Consider the following 22,254-nt stretch of genomic DNA (forward strand, 5'->3'; position numbering starts at 1 on the left):
TGTGTGTGTAAAATCATTTTACTTGACTAAGTGCAGGTTCACTATGCTCATTAGAAAATAAAAGCATGTTCTCCTTACTTGCAGCATAGGTTTTTCAGGATTAACCTGTAATAATGCTCATTCTATAGGCTCCTCTGTCAAAAAAAAACAATGTTTTGGCCTCTTTTGTTCCTCTTACACACACTTCTGCTACATTATTTTTGAAATGTCTTTTTTGCAGACCTAAACTAATATAGCTAGAGGTCTTCTAGTCATTCTACTATCTCTAGGAGAAAAGGGAATGTTGAAATCTTCAAGTTTAGACCAGATTAACAGTCTTAAGTGGATACGGTTACATATACAAGATAGCAATACATTATATCAGGCTTTTGCTATACTTCCCTTAGTAACTGCTTCAATTAATGGCCGTTTTACAAACTACTGAAGGAAAAAGACATTTATTCTTGCACTGGCATTTTTTGACTCCTTAATGATAATTATGTGTTTCTTACTTTTGTGATTCTTTTGATTGAAGTAGTAATTAAGGTAAAGTTACCTTTAGGCTATTTGTTTACCTTTAGAAGTTAACTAAGTTGGCTTTAAAATGTAATCATCTCTCACAGGCAGAAGAATAGATAAAAATTTGCTTTCGATTATATATTCATTTGTACCTTTCTTCTATTCAAATAGAAATTATATAAAATTTAAATAGTCTGTGATATAACTTGAAAGGAGAAGCATTTATCCTATTAAAATTTCACAATATTAATTTCAAAACACTACTGTGTGACTAAAACAGCATTTTAAAAAGAAAATTAAAAGGCAACAACTCTACAGAAAGCTTACTATATCGACTAATTGGTTTAAACCAAATAAAACAACTTCTGAATCAGTCATCTCCAATAGGTATATTTTAGCCTAAAAATGAATTAATTTCCAATAATGAGTGGGGTTCTTACTTAGTTGATAATAGATATTGAAGATATTAACAATAATGCTTAGAGCATAATAAATAAAATTTTATTTTTAAAACAGTAAATACGTTACAAAAATTTGAGTAATTTAATATGACATAAACCCCACAATCTGGTCATGTAATAATACTTTGTAAGACTTTAAGCCTATTTCATTCTACACTTCTTGGAAATTACTTTTAAAATATGAGTTCAGGGATAATTTATTCCAAATAGGCTATAGAAAACAAGTAGCAATTTTTCCCCTAGCAATCTAGCATAGGATATTACAAATATAAGTGACTGCAGTAACTGCCTAGGACTCTGAGCGCCGCTGTTCACCTACTTGGAGATAAAGTAACCAAAAAACCAGCCGGAAACTCAGGGCTCTCACCTCACAGAGATCCGCAGATCTCACAAACCAACTGGAGGACTGCGGCAAAATTCCATCCCTAAATTTGGGACACTCCAACTTTCCAGAAGATGATCTGTATAACTTCAGGAACAAGGTAAACAAAACATATATGCCCAGTGAAGATTCTGAGTGGATTCCATAGCGAAAGAACAATGGCCGCTCCAAAGAATTACGGAGGACGCGGCGAGCTGATACTGCTGTGCGCGCTGCTGGGTGCGCTGGGAAAGATCGGGAGAGGACAGATCCACTACTCTGTGCCTGAAGAGACCGACAAAGGATCCTTCGTGGGTAACATCTCCAAGGACCTGGGGCTGGAGTCGCAAGAGCTTTCGAAGCATGGAGTCCGCATCGTCTCCAGAGGTAGGACGCAGCTCTTTGCTCTAAATCCGCGAAGCGGCAGCTTGGTCACCGCGGGCAGGATAGACCGGGAGGAGCTCTGCGCTCAGAGCGCGCGATGTTTTGTAAATATTAACATCCTAGTTGAGGATGAAGGGAAACTTTGGGGAATAGAAATCGAAATCACTGACATCAACGATAATAACCCAAAATTTCAGGTCGAAAATCTGGAAGTAAAAATTAACGAAATCGCTCTGCCCGGAACACGTTATCCACTGCCAGAGGCTGTGGACCCGGATGTGGGCTTGAATTCCCTGCAGAGCTACCAGCTCAGCCCCAATAACCACTTCTCCCTGGACGTGCGAACTGGAGACGACGACGGAGCTGTAAGCCCAGAGCTGGTGCTGGAGCGCGCCCTGGACCGCGAGGAGGAGGCTGCTCACTACCTGGTCCTCATCGCCACGGACGGAGGCGAACCGCGTCGCTCCAGCACAGTGCACATCCGAGTGACAGTATTGGATACAAACGACAATGCCCCGGTTTTTGCTCAACCGATTTACCGAGTGAAAGTCCCAGAGAATGTGCCCCCGGGGACTCGGCTGCTTACCGTAAGCGCTAGCGACCCGGATGAAGGAACCAACGGGGAAGTGGCTTACAAATTCTGGAAAATTAGTGAAAAACAATCTCCGTTATTCCAGCTGAATGAAAATACTGGCGAAATATCAACAGCGAAGAGTTTAGATTATGAAGAATGTGCGTTTTATGACATGGAAATACAAGCTGAAGATGTGGGGGCACTTCTGGGGCGGACCAAAGTACTCATTTCAGTGGAAGATGTCAATGACAACAAGCCCGAAGTGACCATTACATCTTTGTTTAGCCCAGTCCTGGAAAATACTCTTCCTGGGACAGTAATTGCCTTCTTGAATGTGCATGACCGAGACTCTGGAAAGAATGGTCAAGTTGTCTGTTATACACGTGACAATTTACCTTTTCAATTAGAAAAATCAATTGATAGTTATTATAGATTGGTAACTTGGAAATATTTGGACCGAGAAAAGATCTCTATGTATAATATCACAGTGGCAGCCTCAGATCTAGGAACCCCACCTCTATCTACTGAAATTCATATTGCCCTGCAAGTGGCAGACATCAATGACAATCCACCCATTTTCCCTCATACCTCCTACTCAGCCTATATCCCAGAGAACAACCCCAGAGGTGCCTCCATCTTCTCTGTGACTGCTCATGACCCTGACAGTGGCAGCAATGCCCAGATCACTTACTCTCTGACCAAAGGCAGCATCATGGTAGCGCCTCTCTCCTCTTATGTCTCCATCAACTCTGACACTGGTGTCCTATATGCTCTGCACTCCTTTGACTATGAGCAGATCCAAGACTTGCAGCTACTGGTGACAGCCAATGACAATGGGGACCCTCAACTCAGCAGCAATGTGTCCCTGAGCCTGTTCATACTGGACCAGAATGACAATGCACCAAAGATTCTGTACCCCATGCTTCCCACTGATGGCTCCACGGGTGTGGAACTGGCACCTCGCTCTGCAGAGCCAGGATACCTTGTTACCAAGGTGGTGGCAGTGGACAGAGACTCAGGCCAGAACGCCTGGCTGTCCTACCGCCTTCTCAAGGCAAGTGAGCCAGGACTCTTCACCGTGGGGCTGCACACAGGCGAAGTATGCACGGCGCGGGCCCTGCTGGACAGAGACACACTCAAGCAGAGCCTGGTGGTGGTGGTCCAGGACCACGGGCAGCCCCCTCTCTCAGCCACCGTCACGCTCACCGTGGCCATGGCAGATACCATCCCAGATGTCCTTGCCGACCTGGGTAGCATCAGGACCCTAACCAACTCTGATGATTCAGACCTCACACTGTACCTGGTGGTGGCAGTGGCTGTCGTTTCCTGCATCTTCCTTGCCTTTGTCATCATGCTGCTGGCACTCAGACTATGGCGGTGGCACAAATCGAGACTTCTCCAGGCTTCCAGTGGTAGGTTAGCAGGCCTGCCAGCCTCAGGATTTGTGGGCATTGAAGGAGTACAGACTTTCCTGCAGACCTATTCCCATGAAGTCTCCCTTACCTCTGACTCTCGTAGGAGTCACATGATCTTCCCCCAACCCAACTATGCTGACATGCTCATTAGCCAAGACAGCTATGAGAAAAATGACGCCTTGTTAACATCCATAGATTTTCATGAATGTAGGGATGAAGCTGCTTCTGTTCAGGTGAGTTTGGTTCATTGTTTATGTTTATTTCTTAGAGGAATTATATTTTTTATAAATTTAATTTGTGTTTTGAAACATGCATTGTAAAGAAAGTTTACAGATAACTTTTAAGGTGTACCGCAGAGTTTGGGGTTTGTGCTAGTGACACAGTAAAATTGAGTTCTAATCATCATAATTGTTTCATCTGCTTTCCAAAGGCTTAGACAAGATTACTTAAGTATGAACTCTTAACCTCTTAAAACTTTTCATATTTTACTGTAATTATCATCTATTCACTTAAGAAATAGCTACCCAACCACATAAGGTCAGTTCATTTAATATATAGGAATGTGTGTGTGTGTGTGTGTACACATGTATATGTATAGACCCATAAAGGTATATATAAATTAGAACTTACAAAAATTATTGAGGTTTCTAAACCCTTGTATTAGATTAGTAAAAGTAAAATACATCTCAGAATTTTTAGGATTCTTAGGATTTCACCTAAAACTAGGTTCTTGAAAATTTCTTCAGTTTAAACCTCTTCTATGAGTTCTGTGTCTGTATCGGTACCCTTCAAAGCTTTAATACTTCTCGTATTTCAAAGCAAACATATTTTAAAGGGTGGTGGTAGGTAAGACTGGTTCCTCAATGTTCTTTGTGTGTCAGTGGTCACCCAGGACTCATACCAATGGAGACATGGCATAAGCCTAAAATGGCCATTGCCCTCCCCATCAAATTTGAAATAAAATGTAATCTTGAAATTGTTGAAACTGACTTATAAACTTTCTCTGTAAAATGCAGATGAACACATTTCATTAGAATTCCAATGAGCTGTTTTGCCTACAGTCATGTGAAATGTGCTGTGTTCTCATGGTTAGAGTTTGAGTGTTACTTTTAAGAAAAGAAGTTACATGTACACACATTTTAAACAAGCCAATCGATTCAATTAAAAATGATTCCATTTGGACTTCTGCATCCCTTGTTATAGCATTTAGATAAAACTAATGGTTGATTTGTCATCAGATGAGAGTGGATAGTACAATGAATTATTTGCTATCAACTAAAAAGACATTTCTGAGGGATTGTGCTGTGTTTCCTCCAATCCATAGATAATGGTAGGAATTAGCTTTATGTTCTGTAGTGTTTAGGTGTACAGTCACTTGCAGAGACAACTATTTTGTTGACACTTTGCAAATTTAAAAAGTGAATGGAAAGTTGCCCCAGTACTCTTGCTGAAAGCATTCACTAATTGCAAATAATAATAATAATAACCAATGGAGTAAAATAATTAGAACAAATGTCACTATACTCAGTGAATTTATGTATATAAATTTACCATGAACTCATTTCCTCCAATTCTGAAGCCATTACTTCAGTATAACATGTATACATAGATAAGGAAGTAATGCATTCTACTAGAATATCCCTTTGTGACTTTGTATTGAAGGACAGACAAGTATTTCAATACATTTTAAGAGTGAATTTATATATAAGATGTTGGGTATGACATAAGCCAGTTCATTCTGAAAAATGAAGTAGGAGGTACACCAGATAATCTCTGGCTACATCACAGGGACAGTTTTTTTGAATGACTACTTCTTGAGTTAGAAGAGTAAAAAGAAATTGTTTGTAAAGAGAGTGTTGATATATAAGAGGAGATGTTTGAGGATTGGTACAAAATTACACAACAAAATAATTTTCAACAGTATTGATGTTGTCTAATATATGTGACATAAGTAGCACTGATTATGTAGACATATGGGGTAAACATAGGACTCAATGAAAGAAGCTTTAAAAATTTTAATATATCATAGCTAATAAACAGAAATGATTCATGGAATTGGTAGACAACAAACTCTCTGAGGGCAGGACCTCTGTCTTATTCATTGTTATATTGCCACTGACAAGGACGGTGCTTAGCACAAAGCGAAAGTTCAGTGTATGTTTGCAGAATGGTGAAATAAATGGACCAATATATATTAACTTTGTAAACAAACCTAACGTGGTATTTCTAACAATTTAGAAACAAGACTTTAAATAAGTCTTGATGATTTAAAATATTAAATATATTAACATAAAAATATGGCTTGTTAAGTTAGGCCCACAAGTTTATAATTATGAGAGCTGGTTAAACTGAAGCTGCAGGGGCTGCAGTTTCCTAGTGTGGACTCTGGGCGCCGCTGTTGGCCAAAGTGGAGAACTTGGTACCGGAGACTTCCTCGCGCAGCCGCAGCTCACGTTCCCTGTCTCAGACTCGCTAGCGTAAGCCTTTCCAACGTTTCCTTCTCTAGAGAAGAAACCCTCCCTGACCCTCATAAAGCTGTTGGGAGCTCCGGACGACTGCAACAAAGACATTATTTGTAATCCGGCGTCTCCAAGCCGGTGAGCAAACTAGGGGGTGGGGGGAGCGAGAGGGATGGGGCGCGGCGCTGGGAAGAGCGGCTGGGCTGAGAGGCGGCCAGTGCTCTGTCCATTCCTGCTGTCTTTGTTCTGCCTGGCGCTCTCTGAGCAGATCCACTACAGGATTCCCGAGGAGATGCCCGAGGGCTCGGTGGTGGGGAATCTCGCCAAGGACCTGAGACTCAGTGTCCACGAGTTACCGACTCGAAAACTGCGCGTCAGTTCGGAGAAGCCTTACTTCACTGTGAGCGCGGAGAGCGGGGAGTTACTTGTGAGCAGCAGGCTAGACCGGGAGCAGATATGCGGGAAGAAGTCAGCTTGTGCTCTGGAATTTGAGGTTGTTGCTGAAAATCCATTGAACTTTTATCACGTGAATGTAGAGATCGAGGATGTCAATGACCACACGCCAGAATTCTCGCAAAATTCCTTTGAGCTGCAAATAAGTGAGTCTACGCCGCCAGGCACGCGATTTATATTAGAAGTCGCGGAAGATGCAGACATTGGCTTAAACTCTCTGCAGACTTATAAACTTTCTCTTAGCCCTAGTTTCTCGTTGATAAATAAGGAAAAACAAGATGGTAGTAAATTCCCGGAACTGGTATTGGAGAAACCCTTAGACCGGGAACAACAGAGTTACCATCGTTTAGTCCTGACTGCCTCGGACGGTGGAGATCCACCCCTAAGTGGGACTACTGAGCTCCAGATCCAGGTCACTGATGCCAATGATAACCCCCCGGTATTTAGCCAGGACGTATACCGAGTCAACCTTGGAGAAAACGTGCCCCCAGGCACCACTGTGTTGCAGGTGTCAGCCACCGATCAGGACGAGGGCGTCAACTCAGAAATTGCTTATTCCTTCTACAGGACCGGGCAAGTCTTTGGTCTGAATTCAAAGAGTGGGGAAATTACAACACTAAAAACACTGGATTTCGAAGAAATCAAAGAATATTCCATCGTGGTGGAAGGGAGGGATGGCGGGGGACTGGTTGCACAGTGTACAGTTGAAATTAGCATTCAAGATGAAAATGACAACAGACCAGATATTACATTCCATTCTCTAGTCGAAATGATTCTGGAAAACGCAGTGCCAGGAACTCTGATTGCTTTGATCAAAATATATGACAGAGATTCCGGGGAGAATGGGGAGGTTAATTGTCGATTAGAGGGTGAAGTACCTTTTCAGATAATCTCTTCCTCCAAAAATTCATACAAATTGGTAACAGACGGGACCCTGGACCGAGAGCAGACCCCGGAGTACAATGTCACCATCATAGCCACTGACAAGGGCAAGCCGCCTCTCTGCACCCATACAAGTGTTACCTTGCATATTACTGATGTCAACGACAATGCTCCGGTTTTCCACCAGACCTCCTACGTCGTCCACGTGGCAGAAAACAACCCGCCTGGAGCTTCCATCGCGCAAGTCAGGGCCTCCGACCCTGACCTCGGGCCCAATGGCCAGGTCTCCTACTCCATCGTGGCCAGCGACCTGGAGCCGCGCGCGCTGTCGTCCTACGTGTCCGTGAACCCGCAGAGCGGCGTGGTGTTCGCGCAGCGCGCCTTCGACCACGAGCAGCTGCGCGCCTTCGAGCTGACGCTGCAGGCCCGCGACCACGGCTCGCCCGCGCTCAGCTCCAACGTGAGCCTGCGCGTGCTGGTGGGCGACCGCAACGACAACGCGCCCAGGGTGCTGTACCCGGCGCTGGGACCCGACGGCTCGGCGCTCTTCGACACGGTGCCCCGCGCCGCGCAGCCCGGCTACCTGGTCACCAAGGTGGTGGCGGTGGACGCAGACTCTGGACACAACGCCTGGCTGTCCTACCACGTGCTGCAGGCCAGCGAGCCCGGACTGTTCAGCGTGGGGCTGCGCACGGGCGAGGTGCGCACGGCGCGGGCCTTGGGCGACAGGGACGCGGCCCGCCAGCGCCTGCTGGTCGCTGTGCGCGATGGGGGACAGCCGCCCCTCTCGGCCACCGCCACGCTGCTCCTGGTTTTCGCCGACAGCCTGCAGGAGGCGCTGCCGGACCTCAGTGACCGGCCCGCGCCCTCTGACCCCCAGGCTGAGCTGCAGTTTTACCTGGTGGTGGCCTTGGCCTTGATCTCGGTGCTCTTCCTCCTGGCAGTGATTCTGGCGGTCGCCCTGCACCTGCGACGCTCCTCCAGCCCTGCTACTTGGGGCTGCTTTAAGCCTGGTCTCTGTGTCAAGTCTGGACCCGTGGTTCCTCCCAACTACAGTGAAGGAACTTTACCTTATTCATACAATCTGTGCGTTGCCCATACTGGAAAGACAGAGTTTAATTTTCTAAAATGTAGTGAGCAGCTGAGTTCAGGACAAGATATACTTTGTGGTGATTCGTCTGGGGCCTTATTTCCACTCTGTAATTCCAATGAGTCGACTTCCCATCCCGAAACTCTAATGGCGGTGAGTTCCATTTAAGTATCTACTCCTTTTCATCATCTTTGCAATTTTTTTATTCATATGAAAATATATTGCATTTTAAAGTCTAACGAATTGCTTTGGAATAATTAGAGCTCATCCGAAAGCTGTATATCCAGCCTTCAAGGGGAACGGTGAATTGGGAATAGGTATGTGACATAATACCTTGCCTAGTTAAGATTTACCAAGTTGGAAAAAAAAAAAAAAGATTTACCAAGTTGAGAGTATGCTCTATGCTTCACAACAAAAGTCTTTTTGCCAATTTCTTATATCTTTTCTAATCTAATGAAATTTACCCATTACTTTTTTATTCTTCATTTAACATATTTAGATGTTTGATATATATATAAGTACACATTAAAGTAGGAAACAAATTAAGTAGGTAGTCACTTAATTGATTTTTTAAAGCAAAAAAGCCACTACTAGGTGTCTTCCTTCACTGATTTCACTGGTACAGTTTACATCTATTTCTTATATTTATTCCTCATGTCTAGTTCCTTAAATCTACCTATATGTGAGTCTTTGAAGTCCTTAAAATTTAAAGAAAAAATATTGTGTGATATATTGTGTGAGAGGGACTCAGTGAACTCATCAGAAAATCCAAGTCATTATCTAAGTCCCTTCAAATTTCCTTGAATGCAAAATCGTCTTCTTTATAGTTAACAGGAGATACTTGATAAAAGAAAAGAAAATGCTGCTCCCTCTATCACTTGCTCTCATACCTGACCTATTTTTTTGAAGCGGAAAGAGGGGAAAGTCACTGTATTTGTCTTATTACTTGGAGCCCTAAACATTAGTGACTAGAGGTTATCTCATCTTCCTATCTGTAGGAGGGAAGGAGAATTCTGAATTATTTTTAAGGCAAAATCTACTAATTTCAAGCACATACAAAGATGCCATTACATAAGCATCTGTTTTTTGCTTGTTTTCTATTAGGAACTGCTTCAGTAAATAATTTCTTTACAAATTGCTGAAAGAAATTTCTTACTGTGGTGTTTAATTTGTTCTACATCTTATATTTTTTTCCTCAAATTATTACATAAGTTTAGATGACCCTTATAATAGGAAGTTTAATACTATATAATATAGTATAGTATATAATATAATATATTGCTAATTTCTTGATGAAAAAACTGAAATGGAAACTTACTTTACAGGGTATGTTATTTGAATCTTCCAAATGCTGTAGGCTGTGCATGCACTATGAATTCACATAGAAAACTAAATATTTTAAAAATTGAAATAGGCTAAAAGTTTAGCAACCATAACTATGTAAATTTTTAAAATCCCAATCTACTTAAATTTAGCAATATCAGATGAGAAAATCTAGTACCATTATGTAATTAAATTTTGTAAACAAAATCTTAAGGAAACTTTACTCCAAGAATCTCACCATGAAAGTAAATGTCTTATAAAACAGCTTCAAATTGAGTAATCTATATATTCATTCAATATAATTATGTAAATACAGATGTACATATAAAATAAGAAAAATATGGATATATTTCCAAAGAGGATTGCACATTTTAATTACTTCAGAAAATAACGACCTATTAAAAAACAGTTGCAACATTATAAAAAATGAAATTTGAATAATTTACATATCTAGAAAGAGCAAAATGCTATCAAAAATGAGAGTAAGGTTGTGTGATATTAATGACATTTAATAGAAGTTTCATGTCACCTTATTTCCAACTAAAATACCCACAAGTGGTCATTGCTTTTGAAATATAAATGCACGACACAGAAAAATCTAAAATCACAACGGTAAGAGAGTAGTGTTTTGTCAGTCATCTATAGCAAAAGTATTTCGCATCTCAGTGGGTGTAGTAACGGCTAAGGACTCTGAGCGCCGCTGTTCACCAACTCTAAGAAAAGCTCAGTCAGCTTTCGGTCCCGTTGTTAGGGTCTGCAACTCCACAAAGCCGCTCGGATCCCACAGACAGACTCCGGGGCTGCAGAGTAACTCAGCCTCTGAACTTGGGGCATTACGGGTTTCTCCTGAGAAAAAAGATCGCCATAATTTGCAGGAGGAAAACAGACGCTAAGGAATCAGCGTTCACAGGAAGTATTTTGAGGGAAAAAAACCTTGAGTGAAGCAACAATGGCCGCTCCAAGGAATAGCCTGCACCGCAGAAGACTGTTCCTGTTGTGCCTTTTCCTAGGGAGGCTGTGGGAGACGGGGGCGAGCCAGATCCGCTACTCGGTACCTGAAGAGACAGAAAAAGGCTACATCGTGGGGAATATCTCCAAGGACCTGGGGCTGGAGCTCCGCGAGCTGGCAGAGCGGGGAGTCCGCATCATCTCCAGAGGTAGGACGCAGCTCTTTGCTCTAAATCCACGAAGCGGCAGCTTGGTCACTGCGGGCAGGATAGACCGGGAGGAGCTCTGCGCTCAGAGCGCGCGGTGTCTGGTGAACTTTAAAGTCCTGGTTGAAGACAGGGTGCAACTTCACGGACTAGAAATAGAAGTCACTGATATCAATGATAATAACCCAAAATTTCAGGTCGAAAATCTGGAAGTAAAAATTAACGAAATCGCTCTGCCCGGAACACGTTATCCACTGCCAGAGGCTGTGGACCCGGATGTGGGCTTGAATTCCCTGCAGAGCTACCAGCTCAGCCCCAATAACCACTTCTCCCTGGACGTGCGAACTGGAGACGACGACGGAGCTGTAAGCCCAGAGCTGGTGCTGGAGCGCGCCCTGGACCGCGAGGAGGAGGCTGCTCACTACCTGGTCCTCATCGCCACGGACGGAGGCGAACCGCGTCGCTCCAGCACAGTGCACATCCGAGTGACAGTATTGGATACAAACGACAATGCCCCGGTTTTTGCTCAACCGATTTACCGAGTGAAAGTCCCAGAGAATGTGCCCCCGGGGACTCGGCTGCTTACCGTAAGCGCTAGCGACCCGGATGAAGGAACCAACGGGGAAGTGGCTTACAAATTCTGGAAAATTAGTGAAAAACAATCTCCGTTATTCCAGCTGAATGAAAATACTGGCGAAATATCAACAGCGAAGAGTTTAGATTATGAAGAATGTGCGTTTTATGACATGGAAATACAGGCAGAAGATGGTGGGGCACTGAAGGATCGGACCAAAGTACTCATTTCAGTAGAAGATGTCAATGATAATAGACCTGAAGTGACCATTACATCGTTATTTAGTCCAGTGAGGGAAGATGCTCCTCAAGGAACAATAATCGTTCTTTTCAATGCTCATGACCGAGACTCTGGTAAGAATGGCCAAGTTGTTTGTTCCATCGAGGAGATTCTACCTTTTCAGTTAGAAAAGTCAGTAGAAGATTATTATAGATTGCTGACAGTCCAAAATCTTGACCGAGAAAAAACCTCTGAATATAACATCACAGTGACTGCAACCGATAGAGGAACACCGCCTCAGTCCACGGAAATTCACATCACCCTGCACGTGGTTGACGTCAACGACAATCCACCCTCCTTCTCTCAAACCTCCTACTCTGTCTACCTCCCAGAGAACAATCTTAGAGGCACTTCCATCTTCTCTGTGACAGCCCATGACCCAGACAGCAATGAGAATGCTCGAATTATTTACTCCCTAGAGGAAGACACCATCCAAGGGGCGCCTCTCTCCTCCTATGTCTCTATCAACTCGGACACTGGTGTGCTATTCGCACTGCGCTCCTTCGACTATGAGCAGTTTCGAGATCTTCAAATGCAGGTGAAGGCAAGCGACAGTGGGGACCCACCACTCAGCAGCAACGTGTCACTGAGCATATTCGTGCTGGACCAGAATGACAACGTGCCAGAAATCCTGTATCCTGCCCTCCCCACTGATGGCTCCACGGGCGTGGAACTGGCACCTCGCTCTGCAGAGCCAGGATACCTGGTGACCAAGGTGGTGGCAGTGGACAGAGACTCAGGTCAGAATGCCTGGCTGTCCTACCGCCTGCTCAAGGCCAGCGAGCCAGGGCTCTTCTCGGTGGGGCTGCACACGGGTGAGGTGCGCACAGCGCGCGCCCTGCTGGACAGAGATGCGATCAAGCAGAGCTTGGTGGTGGCGGTCCAGGACCACGGCCAGCCCCCTCTCTCAGCCACCGTCACGTTCACGGTGGCTGTGGCTGACAGCATCCCCGACGTCCTGGCTGATCTAGGCAACCTTGACTCTCCTGCCAACCCCGAGGACTCCGGCCTCACACTCTACCTGGTGGTGGCGGTGGCCGCGGTCTCCTGCGTCTTCCTCGCCTTTGTCATCGTGCTACTGGCGCTTAGGCTGAGGCACTGGCACATGTCGCGTCTGCTCCAGGCTTCGGGCAGCGGGTTGGCTGGCGTGCCGGCGTCTCAGTTTGTGGGCGTGGACGGGGTGCGGGCTTTCCTGCAGACCTATTCGCACGAGGTCTCGCTCACCGCGGACTCGCGGAGGAGTCACGTGATCTTCCCGCAGCCGAACTATGCGGACGCGCTCATCAGCCAGGAGAGCTGTGAAAAAACCGAGCCTTTGTGCGTTTCAGATGATTCCAGGTTTCCTATAGAAGACACCCCTTTCGTTCCAGTGAGTTCGTCTTTTTCTTTACTTAAAAAAAATTGATTTTCTCTTTAAGTGCTTTCATTTAAGGTAAATTGATATTAACATATTTCTCACCATACATTTAAATCTTCACTAAGCCTAATTTTTTGCTCTAACACCTATAAGAGTCGGACACGACTTAGCGACTGAACAACAATATAGGAGGCATTTATTGGTTACATCGTTGAAACAATCTTTGCTTTTTCATAATAATTAACCTAGGGTCAGTGGAAACCCTCTTGGGACAGCCCTCATCATCAGGCACTGGGCATGGCTCTTATCATTGGATAAGGTTGCTTGAGTGGTGACCACAGTTCACTGCTAATTCTTAGGACAGGTTTCTATTCCTGAAATTTATTATTTTTGTTGTCTGCAATGGCTGCATTGTGAAATTCTTACTCTGAAAACATGTCTACAGCTGATGCTATTTTTGTAAGGGTAAATTAATAAGAAATGCATTCTATTTGGAGAACTAAGTGAAAGCTCAAATTCAGTGCTTCTCTTCTGTTTCTATGACCAGACAACACCCCTGAGAGGTGATGTGTTTCAGGTCACATGTTTGTAGAAGTTGTTTGCATTTAGAGATCATTTCTGAGGATGATTCAAGCTTCAGTTATTATTTCCATATCCTCATACAGCATGTTTTATTCTTTTAATGGTGAAAAAATTGCTGTTTATAAACAATAGACATTTAATTTCTGTGAAAAATTTTAACACCATTGGTTCTCATCCTCTTAATACTATAATTGTTAATAGTTTGAAATTCTCCTATACTTTATATTTGCTGAAGAGCATTTTCTTGGACTGGACCCTATGAGAAGACAAAACATGGGAAATTAAAATTATTCTTCAACTGTTATTTATGACTCCAACTTTTTAGGCTAGAAATAAATTTGGATATGGGAGATGTTTTAGAAAAATATTCTCAGGAACTACTAGGAAGGCTCTAAGAATATTCACTGGCTTTTAGATATAAAGAGAATAATTATTATTATGTAATGTGATTTTTAACACAATGTTATTTCGAGTAATAAATGACATTGTAGGAGACTTTGAAAATAATATTTGAAATTGACTCAAAATTCTATTTTAAACATGCTGAATATAAGGGCTAAACATGTCTGTCCATCATACAGATGTTTTAATTATTTCAAATACTCTTTATTCATAAGCAAGTAGGAAAGACAATGCATTGCTCAGGGTCATATTTTTAACCATGCAATAGGAAAACTATCATTTAAAGTTTCTGTCTTGGGGAGTAACCTTTAGTACTTAGTATACATAAATACTAAAATATGTGTTAATGTGGAAAAAGTAATAACAGAAATATTTATGAAGACTGTATATCATGGTAGGTGACTACTATTCTGTGCCATAACAGGTGACTTGTCTTTTAAAACAGCCCATAAGGCTCTTTGGATGGATGATTGGGCAGACTGTGGAAAATGCTGAATTCTTGTTTTCTTAAATCAGGCAGGACTTTTGCATTGGTAACAGTTTATATAATAGGCTTAAGGATAAAATTCTTCCCCATCTTAATGTCTTGTCTCTAAAGAAGAGTTAATTAAAATATCTTGGATATCTTCAAAACAATGAGGTAAATGAAATATGTAGTAAAGAATACCTTGTGTTGATCATCTTTGCAGTTGGGTCAGGGGTAAATGAAGATTCAATAATAATGCTCCCTAACTTCTTTTGTAAGTTGGAAAATTTCCACAATAAACTTCTTGAAAAACTAAGTATAAAAACACTGCCCGTATACTTTACTAAAACTAAAACTTGGGCAATTACATAACTATATAATCTATAGATAGATATATATTTTGGGCTTCCTTGGTGGCTCAGTAGTAAAGAATCCTCCTGCCAATGCAGGAGACAACAATTCGATCCCTGGTCCAGGAAGATTCCCCGGAGAAGGAAATGGCAACCTACTCCAGTATTCTTGCTTGGGAAAAAAACCATGGATAGAAGATCTTGGCGGGCTACAGTCCATGGGGTCGCAAAGAGTTGGACACAACCTACCGTCTGAAAAACAACACATTCTGGAGAGAAATTGTCTCAAGACTAAAATATGAGACTGCGATCCCACACGAAGCCTCTGGGCGCCGCTGTCGGCCAGTGCAGGGCTAGCGCTGACACCCGAGATTTCCAGAGCAGCTGGGATTTCCAGAGCAGCTACAGATAGAGAGAAGGAAACCCGCTCACACACCCAGGCTCCTGGCTGGGCACTGTGTGCCCAGCACAAACGGATTCCCAGCTTCGCCTGTCCTGGGCCGAAAGTTCTTCTCGTGATGCCGTGAACTGCAGTTTCTTTGGCTTTTCAGAAAGATTGGGACCCAGCGAGAACTAAAGCGCGCAATGGGAGGGAGCTGCACGCAGACACGCCCGGCTGACCGGAGGCAGGTACTGTTTCTCTTCCTGCTGCCTTTGTTCTACCCCGCGCTCTGCGAGCAGATCCGCTACTCGATTCCCGAGGAGCTGGCCAAAGGCTCCGTGGTAGGGAATCTCGCCAGGGATCTAGGGCTCAGTGTCCTGGATGTGTCGGCTCGAAAGCTGCGAGTTAGTGCGGAGAAGCTGCTCTTCAACGTAGACGCGGAGAGCGGGGACTTACTTGTAAAGGACCGAATAGACCGTGAGCAGATATGCAAAGAGAGAAGAAGATGTGAATTGCAGTTGGAAGCCGTGGTGGAAAATCCTTTAAATATTTTTCATATCATTGTGGTTGTTGAAGATATTAATGACCATGCTCCTCAATTCGATAAAAAGGAAATACATTTAGATATTTTTGAATCTGTATCCGTAGGTGCACGAATATCCCTGGACCCTGCCACTGACCCCGATATAAACATGAACTCAGTTAAAGATTATCAGATAAATCCTAACCCTTATTTCTCATTAATGGTTAGAGTTAATTCTGACGGTGGCAGATACCCAGAATTATCCTTGGAGAAACCCCTCGACCGAGAAGAGCAGCGATCCCATAGCTTGATATTGACTGCCTTGGATGGAGGGGACCCTCCACGAAGTGCCACCGCTCAAATAGAAATCTCTGTCAAGGACACCAATGATAACCCCCCGGTGTTCAGCCAAGAAGAATATAGACTTAGCGTTAGTGAAAATCTACCCCCTGGGTCCTCCGTGTTGCTGGTGACAGCCACTGACCAGGATGAGGGGGCCAATGCTGAAATAAACTACTACTTCAGGAGCACTGCTCAGAGTACAAGACACAAGTTCTCATTGGATGAGAAAACAGGCATGATTAAGAATAACCAGTCTTTGGATTTTGAGGATATAGAAAGATACACCATGGAAGTGGAAGCAAAGGATGGAGGTGGTCTCTCTTCCCAATGTAAAGTAATCATAGATATCCTCGATGAAAACGACAACATCCCGGAAATAATCATTACTTCTCTCTCTGATCAGATTTTGGAGGGTTCTCTACCAGGAATGGTTGTTGCCCTTTTCAAAACACGGGACCAGGATTCCGGAGAAAATGGAGAAGTCACCTGTCACGTAGGAAGAGATGTTCCTTTCAAGATTTATTCTTCTTCTAATAATTACTACAAGCTGGTGACAGATGGCGATCTAGACCGAGAGCAGACTGTGGAATACAACGTCACCATCACAGCTACTGACCGGGGCAAGCCTCCTCTCTCCTCCAGCACTACCGTTACCCTACGCATCACGGACATCAACGACAATGCTCCGCTTTTCCACCAGGCCTCCTACGTCGTCCACGTGGGAGAAAATAACCCTCCTGGAGCTTCCATCGCGCAAGTCAGCGCCTCCGACCCTGACCTAGGGCCCAATGGCCACGTCTCGTACTCCATCGTGGCCAGCGACCTAGAGCCGCGCGCGCTGTCGTCCTACGTGTCCGTGAACCCGCAGAGCGGCGTGGTGTTCGCGCAGCGCGCCTTCGACCACGAGCAGCTGCGCGCCTTCGAGCTGACGCTGCAGGCCCGCGACCACGGCTCGCCCGCGCTCAGCTCCAACGTGAGCCTGCGCGTGCTGGTGGGCGACCGCAACGACAACGCACCCAGGGTGCTGTACCCGGCGCTGGGGCCCGACGGCTCGGCGCTCTTCGACACGGTGCCCCGCGCCGCGCAGCCCGGCTACCTGGTCACCAAGGTGGTGGCGGTGGACGCAGACTCTGGACACAACGCCTGGCTGTCCTACCACGTGCTGCAGGCCAGCGAGCCCGGACTGTTCAGCGTGGGGCTGCGCACGGGCGAGGTGCGCACGGCGCGGGCCTTGGGCGACAGGGACGCGGCCCGCCAGCGCCTGCTGGTCGCTGTGCGCGATGGGGGACAGCCGCCCCTCTCGGCCACCGCCACGCTGCTCCTGGTTTTCGCCGACAGCCTGCAGGAGGCGCTGCCGGACCTCAGTGACCGGCCCGCGCCCTCTGACCCCCAGGCTGAGCTGCAGTTTTACCTGGTGGTGGCCTTGGCCTTGATCTCGGTGCTCTTCCTCCTGGCAGTGATTCTGGCGGTCGCCCTGCACCTGCGACGCTCCTCCAGCCCTGCTGCTTGGGGCTGCTTTAAGCCTGGTCTCTGTGTCAAGTCTGGACCCGTGGTTCCTCCCAACTACAGTGAAGGAACTTTACCTTATTCGTACAATCTGTGCGTTGCCCATACTGGAAAGACAGAGTTCAATTTTCTAAGATGTAGTGAGCCTTTGCATCCCACTCAAGACATAGTGTGTGGTGATTCTCCTGGGGCCCTAATTCCACTTCATAGTGGGAATGACTTGGCTACACATCCTGAGACCCTAACACCGGTAAGTTTCTTTCTTTCTTTTTTTTTTTTTTTTTTGTCTTCTGTAATATTCTATTTTTTTTCATATTTTGGGCATACTATTTCACTTTTACATCTAGAATCATATTTAGAAAATCCATAACTAATCACTGTCTTGTCTTATCAGTTTTTACTGACTGAATTTTCAAGACTCATTTCGTTCATAAGTTGCCCTGTAATTCAGAAAGGATGTCACTAAATTGGAGATATCTTTTCAAGCTTAAGTTAGCCAAACAGGCTGTGGTCTTGGCTTCTTAACAAATAAATAGTTTGAAGTTTAATAACATTCAGGTACTCCTTAAATATCAAAGCAGATGCTCATATCAAAGAAACATGTGTTGCAGATAATCCTGTATGTGTATTCTGGTATCTTCATTTATTTTAACATTTTTTAAAACTGTTGGGACTTCCCTGGCAGTCCAGTGGTTAAGACTCTGTGCTTCCAATACAGGAAGTGGGATTTCGACCCTTGGTCAGGGAACTAAGATCCCACATGGTGCAGCCAAAAATAAAATAAAATTAGATTATGAAAAAATATAAATTAAACTGTAAGCATTTGAGGGGACATAATGAGCAGATCCATGAATCCCTGAAATTGCATGCAAAGTTACAGATGTATGCAGTTTTCCTGGCAGAGGAGTCAAAACTTTCATTCTACTGCCAAGTGTTGCTGTGGGCCCCAAACCTTAATACTAACTACCCTAGAGGAATTTCTCTCTTCAACTTTTGGTCCTTCTGGTTTTTCTTTTATATATACTTTTCTTGGTACTCAAATTATACTCTTTCCAAATCTTTTTTCCTCTACATTGAAGATAAGGAATTTCTCAGAAAGCAAATGAAATGTCATTGTGCTCTGTGCTCAATATCTGACTCTTGATTATCTTTGAAGACAAAAGATAAAATCTTTAAAGAGTTAAATGGGGGGGGGGGGCAAAGAGATTATTTATATTGCCATCAACACCCTGAGGAAAACAGGTCATTTGATATGCTTATTTCTTTAAAAACCCACATCACTATTTCTAACTCTGTTTTTAAAAATTGTTTTATAGCACTTGTATGTATTCTCTTCCCATTGCAATAGAGACGTGTTCCTTTTAGTTTGTGATTACCAGCTCAACTCATTTGGTTCAACTTCATAACCTATAATAAAAATACATTTTTTCAAAAAAATTCATTGAGCCACAATAAAACTATTTTAGAAAAATTTGAAAGCCTTTTACAGAATCTTAATGCTAAACATAATAGTTAAATGCTAAATGCTAATATAGTTAAATGTTAGTTAAATGCTAGTTAGTTATAGCTAAAATAGTTAAATGCTAAATATAATTAGTTAACCAATCTAAAATTTAAAAATTTTAAGTGAATTAAAAGGGATTATCTCATAATAATCTCTATATGAATGTCTACTAAACACTGTTGGACCATTTAAATCAGAATTTCAAATAAAATTGTAAGGCTTTTCTGAATATAGCTAGAAGCTCATAGGAAAGAAAACAAGCATTACTTCCCTTTGAAAGTGGATATATTTCTATTGGGAAAATAAGTGTTGCAAATATAAATTTAATTGACCATTATTTAATACTCTGTAGTACTTTCATTCCACTTTATTCCACCCAGTAATGGCAATCCACCTCCAGTATTCTTGCCTGGGAAATCCCATGGACAGAGGAACCTGGCGGGGTACAGCCCATGGGGTCGCAAAAGAGTCGGACACGACTTAGGGACTAAACAACAACAAGAAAACTACAGATATCAGTTGAGAAACTAAAGAAGAAATGTAAAATAAAATATGCAACAAAAAATAGAGTCCCCTTTGTTTTCTATTGCATACATAAGTGGGTGCAGTAACTTCTGAGGACTCTGAGCGCCGCTGTTCACCTACTACGAGAGAACCGAAGCCAGCGCTCAATCCGGATTGTCAGGGCTCCAGCTACACAAAGCTCCACGGTTACTGCAAACCAGCTCCAGGGCTGCAGCGAAACTCACTTCAGAATTGAAGGTGCGCAGGCCGCAGAGACTTCTGCAGCCCGAGTATGAAAAAGGAATCAACCAAAACACAGCGTGCCCAGTGAGGACATAGCAAAAATCCCGTCACCAGACAACAATGGCCGCTCAAAGGAATCGCTCCTACCTCATCGCGCTGGTCCAGCTCTGCCTTCTCCTCTGTATGTCGTGGGAGACCGAAGCTCGGCAGATCCGCTACTCGGTTCCCGAGGAGTTAGAGAGAGGTTCTTTTGTGGGCAACATCTCCAAAGACTTGGGACTGGAGCCCCGGGAGCTAGCGGAGCGAGGAGTCCGAATCGTCTCCAGAGGTAGGACGCAGCTCTTTGCTCTGAACCCGCGAAGCGGCAGCTTGGTCACCGCGGGCAGGATAGACCGGGAGGAGCTCTGCGCTCAGAGCGCGCGGTGTCTGGTGAGTTTTAACATTCTTGTGGAAGATAGGGTGAAACTTTTCGGAGTAGAAATAGAAGTAACTGATATCAATGATAATGCACCAAAATTTCAAGCAGAAAATCTAGATGTAAAAATTAATGAAAACGTCGCTCCAGGAATGCGTTTTCCTCTCCCGGAAGCTGTTGATCCAGATGTGGGCGTGAACTCCCTACAGAGCTACCAGCTCAGCTCCAATAAGCACTTCTCTCTAGCAGTTCAAAGCCGTGTCAATGGCGTTAAGTCCCCGGAGCTGGTGCTGGAGCACGCCCTGGATCGCGAGGAAGAGGCAATGCACCGTCTGGTTCTCACTGCCGTCGACGGGGGAGACCCTCTCCGATCTGGCACTGTCCTCATCAGTGTAACTGTTTTCGATGCAAATGACAATGCACCAGTCTTCAGTTTGCCTGAATACCGAGTGAGTGTCCCGGAGAACTTGCCTGTGGGCTCACGGTTATTGACAGTCACCGCCACCGACAGGGATGAAGGTGCCAACGGAGAAGTGACATATTCATTCCGAAAATTACCTGACACACAATTGTTGAAATTCCAACTAAACAAAAATACTGGGGAAATAAAGCTATCAGAAAATCTAGATTACGAAGAGACAGGTTTCTATGAAATAGAAATACAAGCTGAAGATGGAGGGGCATATCTTGCAACTGCTAAAGTATTGATTACAATAGAAGATGTAAATGACAACAGTCCAGAGGTAACCATCACATCTCTGTTTAGTCCCCTGATGGAAGATTCACCTCTAGGGACTGTTGTAGCTCTTTTAAATGTGCATGATCTGGACTCTGGACAGAATGGACAGGTCACCTGTTCCATACTGGGGAATCTGCCATTTAAGTTAGAAAAATCGATTGATAGTTATTATAGATTGGTGACACACACAGTTCTTGACAGGGAACAGGTATCCTCTTACAATATCACATTAAGAGCCACAGATGGAGGAATTCCACCCCTATCAACAGAAACTCACTTCACCCTGCAAGTGGCAGATATCAACGACAACCCACCTACGTTCTCTCACATCTCCTACTTTACCTATATCCCAGAGAACAACCCCAGAGGTGCCTCCATCTTCTCGGTGACTGCACTGGATCCAGACAGCAAAGAAAATGCCCAGGTTATTTACTCCCTGGCTGAAGACACTATCCAGGGGGCACCACTATCGTCCTATATCTCCATCAATTCTGACACAGGAGTCCTATATGCACTGCGATCCTTCGACTATGAGCAGTTCCGTAATCTGCAGATGCAAGTGACAGCCACTGACAGTGGGGACCCACCACTCAGCAGCAACGTGTCACTGAGCATATTCGTGCTGGACCAGAATGACAATGCGCCAGATATCCTGTATCCTGCCCTCCCTACCGATGGCTCCACAGGCGTGGAACTGGCACCCCGCTCTGCAGAGCCAGGATACCTGGTGACCAAGGTGGTGGCAGTGGACAGAGACTCGGGACAGAACGCCTGGCTGTCCTACCGCCTGCTCAAGGCCAGCGAGCCAGGACTCTTCTCGGTGGGGCTGCACACGGGCGAGGTGCGCACAGCGCGGGCCCTGCTGGACAGAGACGCGCTCAAGCAGAGCCTGGTAGTGGTGGTCCAGGACCATGGGCAGCCCCCTCTCTCGGCTACCGTCACGCTCACGGTGGCTGTGGCCGACAGCATCCCAGATGTCCTTGCTGATCTGGGCAGCTTGGAGGTCCCGCCGGCCTCTGATGCTTCAGACCT

The 22,254-nt window shown here is 44.5% G+C and overlaps 1 protein-coding gene across 1 annotated transcript in view; it reads left to right on the top strand.

The window, feature by feature from the left end:
- The window catches only part of LOC122700799 (protocadherin gamma-A2-like), a 177,193-nt gene that overhangs the window by 55,650 nt on the left and 99,289 nt on the right, over window positions 1-22,254 (top strand). The gene's annotated exons all lie outside the window — the stretch shown is intronic.

The sequence above is a fragment of the Cervus elaphus genome, chromosome 9, assembly GCF_910594005.1.
Source record: "Cervus elaphus chromosome 9, mCerEla1.1, whole genome shotgun sequence".
Taxonomy (NCBI): Eukaryota; Metazoa; Chordata; class Mammalia; order Artiodactyla; family Cervidae; genus Cervus; species Cervus elaphus.